Consider the following 9,433-nt stretch of genomic DNA (forward strand, 5'->3'; position numbering starts at 1 on the left):
TGTTACCGTGATGTGGAAATTAAGCTAGAGGCTATTTCTTAAACATATACATGCAGTGATGCTGCCCAACTACACCACAGTCATCTAACAGCCTCTTATCCAGAGGCAAACGGGGTCAACGCCCTGCTGAAGGGCACGTAGACAGATCTCCCACCGATGCTGCCCCTCAACCATCAGATTCCACCCTGAGAACGAAAATCAATCCATGCCCTGCCACATGAACCACCAATGAATGAAAACCATCATGGACAATATAACAGCAAGGCCAACAATGTTTGAGTGCATGTATGGCACCATGTCCATCTTGGTGCATTTGTACAAACACCTGCATGGCATCAACCTCAACTGTATCAACACAGCCCGTCAATGTATTTACCTTTTATATGGAATTTATTTTACATCTGTCATTCTATCCTTTGCCCAGCAACTCCGCTCCCACTTGTCTCCAATTCCACATCCCAACCCTTAGCCCATCCCACCTGTCTCTGCTGGCCACCCTTTTGGGATTTCTACGCAGCATACGATGTTGTGATTAACATACAATTTCTGTCAAATAGAATCTACAGACTGAGTTGCAATACATTGACTGACCCGGTCTCTCCAGCTCTCCAACAGTACTATTTCTAGGGTCAGTTTTAGATCGATACCAAAATAAATGGACAATTGATTCTGGATCCTCAAATCTGCAGAGCTTCAATGGTTGTATGCCCCATAGTCAGCATTAGCTAAAAGAAAACCCATGAACTAATAGTAAAGGTAAATAGCAATAAAAACAATACTACAGAGATACAAAACAAGAACTTGAACTTATTCAAGAACGATCTAATGTAATATATTATGAATATGAATTGGGTGGGTTGAGATTATTAAATATAAAGCACTAAACCTCTCAAATCTTCACTTATTCATTTCACATTTACATTTTAGTCATTTAGCAGAAGCTTAAATCCAGAGCGACTTACAGTAGTGAATGCATACATTTCATGCATTTTTTTTTTTCATACAGGCCCCCCGTGGGAATCGAACCCACCATGCTGGCGTTGCAAACACCATGCTCTACCAACTGAGCCACAGGGAAGACTAATTCAAGAGTTTTACTTGAACCCTAAATGGTTCAAGTAGATTACTAAGAAAAGCTCATCCATTGTTTAACCTGTTAGGGCTAGGGGGCAGTATTGACACGGCTGGATAAAAAACATACCCGATTTAATCTGGTTACCAATCCTACCCAGTAACTAGAATATGCATATACTTATTACATATGGATAGAAAACACCCTAAATTTTCTAAAACTGTTTGAATGGTGTCTGTGAGTATAACAGAACTCAAATGGCAGGTCAAAACCTGGGAGATTCCTTTACAGGAAGTGGCCTGTCTGACCATTTCTTGAACTTCTTTTCCCTCTCTATCATTTACTAAGGATCTCTGCTCTAACGTGACACTTCCTACGTCGTCCATAGGCGCTCAGAGCCCGGGAAAAAACAGAATGTCGTCATTCCAGCCCCAGGCTGAAACACATTATCGCCTTTCTCAAGTGGCCGATCAAGGGACACTGGGCTTAGGCGCGTGACCCCGACCGCCCCCGCCTTTGGGATTTTTTCCTCTGTTTGCCGAAAAGGAGATTCCCTGTCGGAATATTATCGCTTTTCTGCGAGAAAAATGTCGTAAAAATTGATTTTAAACAGCGGTTGACATGCTTCGAAGTACGGTAATGGAATATTTAGAATTTTATTGTCACGAATTGCGCCATGCGCGCGACACTTCTTTACTATTTCGGATAGTGTCTGGAACGCACGAACAAAACGCCGCTATTCGGATATAACGATGGATTATTTTGGACCAAACCAACATTTGTTATTGAAGTAGCAGTCCTGGGTGTGCATTCTGACGAAGACAACAAAAGGTAATCAAACTTTTAAGTATTTTCACAGCCGGATAAAAAACGTACCCGATTTAATCTGATTATTACTCCTGCCCAGAAACTAGAATATGCATATAATTATTAGCTTTGGATAGAAAACACCCCAAAGTTTCTAAAACTGTTTGAATGGTGTCTGTGAGTATAACAGAACTCATTTGGCAGGCCAAAACCTGAGAAGATTCCAAACAGGAAGTGCCCTGTCTGACAATTTCTTGCCCTTCTTGATTATCTCTATCCATTACAGAGGATCTCTGCTGTTACGTGACACTTCCTACGGCTCCCATGGGCTCTTAGAAGGCGGCAAAAAGCTGAATCGTGGCTTTGCAGGCTCTGGCTGAAAAAAAGTAGCGCGTTTGGATAGTGGCTGGTTACAGTACTGTGAGACTCAGGCGCGTGCCCACGTCGACCCCATGCTATGTTTTCTTTCGTCTGTTTACCTAAACGCAGATTCCCGGTTCGAATATTATCGCTTTTTTACGAGAAAAATGGCATAAAAATGTATTTTAAACAGCGGTTGACATGCTTCGAAGTACGGTAATGAAATATTTAGAAATCTTTTGTCACGAATTGCGCCATGCTCGTGACCCTTATTTACACTTCGGATAGTGTCTTGAACGCACGAACAAAACGCCGCTATTTGGATATAACGATGGATTATTTTGGACCAAACCAACATTTGTTATTGAAGTAGCAGTCCTGGGAGTGCATTCTGACGAAGACAACAAAGGTAATCAAACTTTTGTAATAGTAAATCGGAGTTTGGTCAGGGCTAAACTTGGTCGGTGTCTAAATGGCTAGCCGTGATGGCTGGGCTATCTACTGAGAATATTGCAAAATGTGCTTTCACCGAAAAGCTATTTTAAAATCGGACATATCGAGTGCATAGAGGAGTTCTGTATCTATAATTCTTAAAATAATTGTTATGTTTTTTGTGAACGTTTATCGTGAGTAATTTAGTAAATTCACCGGATGTTTGCGGGGGGTATGCTAGTTCTGAACGTCACATGCTAATGTAAAAAAGCTGGTTTTTGATATAAATATGAACTTGATTGAACAAAACATGCATGCATTGTATAACATAATGTCCTAGGGTTGTCATCTGATGAAGATCATCAAATGTTAGTGCTGCATTTAGCTGTGGTTTTGTTTTTTGTGACATTATATGCTAGCTTGAAAAATGGGTGTCTGATTATTTCTGGCTGGGTACTCTGCTGACATAATCTAATGTTTTGCTTTCGCTGTAAAGCCTTTTTGAAATCGGACAGTGTGGTTAGATTAACGAGAGTCTTGTCTTTAAAATGCTGTAAAATAGTCATATGTTTGAAAAATGGAAGTTTTCGGATTTTAGAGGAGTTTGTATTTCGCGCCACATCCATCATTGGATATTGGAGCAGGTGTTCCGCTAGCGGAACGTCTAGATGTAAGAGGTTAAATCGGGTACGTTTTTCATCCGGCCGTGAAAATACTGCTCCCTAGCACAGACAGGTTAATGGAATTTATATGATTAAGGTTTTGACTAAATGATTCCACTCCGAAAATGTATAACTGAATGATTAGAAGACTAATTCTATAAACGTGTGTGCGTAGGACAAGCGAAGACTTTACTATTTGGCAATGGAAGTAAGACATTCAAGGAAAAGGGGAAATGTTAACTTCTCGGGGCTGCGTGGGACACTACCGTCCCACCCACAGTTCACACTATTCAACAGCCAGTGAAATATCAGGGCGCCAAATTCAAAACAACTATTTTAAACCATTTGAAAGATAAACCTCTCCTTAATCCAACCACATTGTCCGATTTCAAAAAGGCTTTACGGAGAAAGCACATTGTTCAATATTCTGAGTACAGAGCTCGGCCATCAATGCAAGCTATACAGTTAGCCGTCAAGCCACAGCGTCGTCAAAACTCTAAAATACTGTTATATATATTTTCTTACCTTTGCTGATCTTCGCCGGAATGCACCCGGAAGGACTCTCACTTCCACAAGAAATTTTCATTTGTTCGATAAAGTCCATCATTTATGTCCAAATAAATCAATTTTGTTCGTAGGCGTCCAGATCACTATTCCAAAAGGCATGATGCGCGTACATCCATCATAGACGAAAAGTTATAAAGTTCCCTTAGCGTTTGTAGAAACATGTCAAACCATGTTCACAATCAATCTTTAGGGTGTTTTTAACATAAAAATTTGATAATATTCCAACCGGACATTAGCGTATTCATTACAGAAGAAAAATAAAAATGGCTAGCCCTGCGTGACCGCGCATGAGGTAAGTAAGCGACCCCAGCCAGACCACTTATTGTTCCGGTTGTTATTCAATCAAATTGCATAGTAGAAGCCTCAAACAAGGTTCTAATGACTGTTGACATCTAGTGGAAGCCTTAGGAAGTGCAATATGACATCACAGACACTGTAGTTTGGATAGACAATCATTTCAAAAGACTACAAGCCTCAGAGTTCCCACTTCCTGGTTGGATACCTCTTAGGTTTTTGCCTGCCATATGAGTTCTGTTATATTCAAAGACATCATTCAAAAAGTTTTAGAAACTTTAAAGTGTTTTCTATCCAAATCTACTAATGATATGCAAATATTTGACTCTGGGCCCGAGTATTAGGCAGTTTACTCTGGGCACGCTTTTCATCCAAAAGGGAAAATACTGCCCCCTATACCTGAACAGGTTAACAGACAGCAGACAACTTGTGACCACTGTGAAACTGATAACAGGAAGAAGGTCTCCCAACCTTTAGGCTTGCAGTAGATTATGTAACATGGGGCAGGATATGATAAGCAATGTATGTGATGGAGAAGACTTGTAAATAAGCATTGACAGTGTTAAAGAAGAGGAGGGGCATTTGTAAGGGGTATGACATATGGTATGACCAAAGGTTAGGTATAAAAGGCTGTGTACATTGTATGATATTCAGAGCCCTCATGAATAAACATTGTTGACTATTGTAGGCTGGGCCTCCGTCTGTGTCATTGAACCAGAATCTTACAAACTCTGAGTGCTCTGAGTGCAGACTGAGTAGTTTAATTGAAGTTCAGTTTATGTACATCGGGAACAAAATTCTCATAACACCAGTTCAATGTAACAGTGATTGGTTTAGCCTTCAACACCATAGTGCCCTCCAATCTCATCACTTTTTACATTTTTTACATTTTTTATTTCACCGTTACTTAACCAGGTAGGCCAGTTGAGAACAAGTTCTCATTTACAACTGCGACCTGGCCAAGATAAAGCAAAGCAGTGCGACACAAACAACAACACAGAGTTAAACATGGAATAAACAACCATGCAGTCAATAATACAATATACTGCATGTTCAAACGAGGTAGAATAAGGGAGGTAAGGCAATAAATAGGCCATAGTGGCTAAATAATTACTGTACAGCAAATAAACACTAGAGTAATAGATGTGCATATGATGAGTGTGCAAGTAGAGATACTGGGGTGCAAAGGAGCAAAATAAATAAAATAAATTACAGTATGGGGGATGAGGTAGTTGGATGGGCTATTTACAGATGGGCTACGTACAGGTGCAGTGATCTGTGAGCTGCTCTGACAGCTGATGCTTAACGTTAGTGAGGGAGATATGAGTCTCCAGCTTCAGTCATTTTTGCAGTTCCTTCCAGTCATTGGCAGCAGAGAACTGGAAGGAAAGTTAGCCAAAGGAGGAATTGGCCTTGGGGGTGACCAGTGAGATATACCTGCTGGAGCTCGTGCTACGGGTGGGTGCTGCTATGGTGACCAGTGAGCTGAGATAAGGTGGCACTTTACCTAGCAAAGACTTATAGATGACCTGGTTTGGCGACGAATATGAAGCGAGGGCCAGCCTACGAGAGCATGCAGGTCGCAGTGGTGGTTAGTATATGGGGCTTTGGTGACAAAACGGATGGCACTGCGATAGACTGCAATAAATTTGTTGAGTAGAGTGTTGGAGGCTATTTTGTAAATGACATCGCCGATTTCAAGGATAGGTAGGATTGTCAGTTTTACGTGGGTATGTTTGGCAGCATGAGTGAAGGATGCTTTGTTGCGAAATAGGAAGCCGATTCTAGGTTTAATTTTGCATTGGAGAGGCTTAATGTGAGTCTGGAAGGAGAGTTCACAGTCTAACCAGACACCTAGGTATTTGTAGTTGTCCACATATTCTAATTCAGAACCGTCCATAGTAGTGATGCTGTACCGGCGGGCAGGTGTGGGCAGCGATCGGTTGAAGAGCATAAACTTAGTTTTACTTGCATTTAAGAGCAGTTGGAGGCCACGGAAGGAGAGTTGTATGGCATTGAAGCTCGTCTGGAGGTTAGTTAACACAGTGTCCAAAGAAGGGCCAGAAGTATACAAAATGGTGTCATCTGCGTAGAGGTGGATCAGAGAAACACCAGCAGCAAGAGCAACATCATTGATGTATACAGAGAAAAGAGTCGGCCCGAGAATTGAACCCTGTGGCACCCCCATAGAGACTGCCAGAGTTCCGGACAACAGGCCCTCCGATTTGACCCACTGAACTCTGTCTGAGAAGAAGTTGGTGAACCAGGCTAGGCAGTCAATTGAGAAACCAAGGTTGTTGAGTCTGCCGATAAGAATGTGGTGATTGACAGAGTCGAAAGCCTTGGCCAGGTCGATGAATACAGCTGCACAGTATTGTCTCTAATCGATGGCGGTTATGATATATTTTAGGACCTTGAGCGTGGCTGAGGTACACCCACGACCAGCTCGGAAACCAGATTGCATAGCGGAGAAATTACGGTGGGATTCGAAACGGTCGGTGATCTGTTTGTTAACCTGTTGGGGGTAGGGGGCAGTATTGACACGGCCGGATAAAAAAACGTACCCGATTTAATGCATATAATTATTGGCTTTGGATAGGAAACACCCTAAAGTTTCTAAAACTGTTTGAATGGTGTCTGTGAGTATAACAGAACTCATATGGCAGGCAAAAACCTGAGAAGAATTTTTACAGGAAGTGCCCTCTCTGACAAGATCTTGTTCTTCTTGTCTCTGTTTATTGAAGACTGAGGATCTTTTCTGTAACGTGACACTTCCTACGGCTCCCATAGGCTCTCAGAGCCCGGGAAAAAGCTGAATGATATCGAGGCAGCCCCAGGCTGAAACACATTTGCGCTTTTGGCAAGTGGCCGATCAGAGGACAATGGGCTTAGGCGCGTGCACGAGTCGACCCCGTGCTTTATTTTCATTCGTCTTTTTAGCTAAATGCAGATTCCCGGTCGGAATATTATCGCTTTTTTACGATAAAAATGGCATAAAAATTGATTGTAAACAGTGGTTGACATGCTTCGAAGTACGGTAATGGAATATTTAGAATTTTCTGGTCACGAAATGCGTCGTGCTCGTCACCCTTCTTTTCGGATAGTGTCTTGAACGCACGAACAAAACGCCACTGTTTGGATATAACTATGGATTATTTGGGACCAAACCAACATTTGTTATTGAAGTAGAAGTCCTGGGAGTGCATTCTGACGAAGAACACCAAAAGTAATCAAACTTTTCTAATAGTAAATCGGAGGTTGGTAAAGGCTAAACTTGCAGGGTGTCTAAATAGCTAGCCCTGTGATGCCGGGCTATCTACTTAGAATATTGCAAAATGTGCTTTCACCGAAAAGCTATTTTAAAATCGGACATATCGAGTGCATAGAGGAGTTCTGTATCTATAATTCTTAAAATAATTGTTATGCATTTTGTCAACGTTTATGATTAGTAATTTAGTAAATTCATCAGAAGTTTTCGGTGGGTATGCTAGTTCGGAACATACACAGCGATTCCACTGGCTGTTGAATAGAGTGGGACGCTAACGTAATTTAGTAAATTGTTTGTAAATTCACCGGAAGTTTGCGGGGGTATGCTTGTTCTGAATGTCACATGCTAATGTAAAAAGCTGGTTTTTGATATAAATATGAACTTGATTGAACAAAACATGCATGTATTGTATAACATAATGTACTAGGGTTGTCATCTGATGAAGATCATCAAAGGTTAGTGCTGCATTTAGCTGTCTTCTGGGTTTTTGTGACATTATATGCTAGCTTGAAAAATGGGTGTCTGATTATTTCTGGCTGGGTACTCTGCTGACATAATCTAATGTTTTGCTTTCGTTGTAAAGCCTTTTTGAAATCGGACAGTGTGGTTAGATTAACGAGAGTCTTGTCTTTAAAATGCTAGCATATAATGTCACAAAAACCTAGAAGACAGCTAAATGCAACACTAACCTTTGATGATCTTCATCAGATGACAACCCTAGGACATTATGTTATACAATACATGCATGTTTTGTTCAATCAAGTTCATATTTATATCAAAAAACAGCTTTTACATTAGCATGTGACATTCAGAACTAGCATACCCCCCGCAAACTTCCGGGGAATTCGCTAACATTTTACTAAATTACTCACGATAAACGTTCACAAAAAGCATAACAATTATTTTAAGAATTATAGATACAGACCTCCTCTATGCACTCGATATGTCCGATTTTAAAATAGCTTTTTGGTGAAAGCACATTTTGCAATATTCTAAGTACATAGCCCAGGCATCACGGGCTAGCTATTTAGACACCCGGCAAGTTTAGCACTCACCAATATCAGCTTTACTATTATAAAAGTTTCATTACCTTTTGTTGTCTTCGTCAGAATGCACTCCCAGGACTGCTACTTCAATAACAAATGTTGGTTTGGTCCAAAATAATCCATCGTTATATCCGAATAGCGGCGTTTTATTCGTAGCGTCCCAGACACTATCTGAAATGGTAAATCAGGGTCGTATGCGCGTGGCGCAATTCGTGACAAAAAAATCGAAATATTCCATTACCGTACTTCGAAGCATGTCAACCGCTGTTTAAAATCCATTTTTATGCCATAATAATGCGATAATATTCCGACCGGGAATCTCCTTTTAGCTAAACAGAGGAAAGAAAACAAAGCATTCGGTCGACGCGGGCACGCGCCTGAGTCTCACAGTACTGTAACCAGCCACTACCCAAACACGCTACTTTGTTTCAGCCAGAGCCTGCAAAGCCACGATTCAGCTTTTTACCGCCTTCTGAGACCCTATGGCAGCCGTAGGAAGTGTCACGGGACAGCTAAGATCCTCACTCTTCAATAAACAGAGACAAGAAGAACGACACCTTGTCAGACAGCCCACTTCCTGCCTGAAACCTTGTCAGGTTTTTGCCTGCCAAATGAGTTCTGTTATACTCACAGACACCATTCAAACAGTTTTAGAAACTTTAGGGTGTTTTCTATCCATATGTAATACGTATATGCATATTCTAGTTACTGGGTAGGAGTGGTAACCAGATTAAGTCGGGCACGTTTTTTATCCAGCCGTGAAAATACTGCCCCCTAGCCATAACAGGTTAAGCATATCCCAGTATAGGTCACCTAACAGCACGAGCTCTGAAGATAGATGGGGGCAATCAGTTCACATATGGTGTCCAGGGCACAGAAGGTGGTCTATAGCAAGTGGCAATGGCGAGAGATTTGTTTCTGGAAA

This window comes from Salmo salar, chromosome ssa22 (genome assembly GCF_905237065.1).
Source record: "Salmo salar chromosome ssa22, Ssal_v3.1, whole genome shotgun sequence".
NCBI lineage: Eukaryota > Metazoa > Chordata > Actinopteri > Salmoniformes > Salmonidae > Salmo > Salmo salar.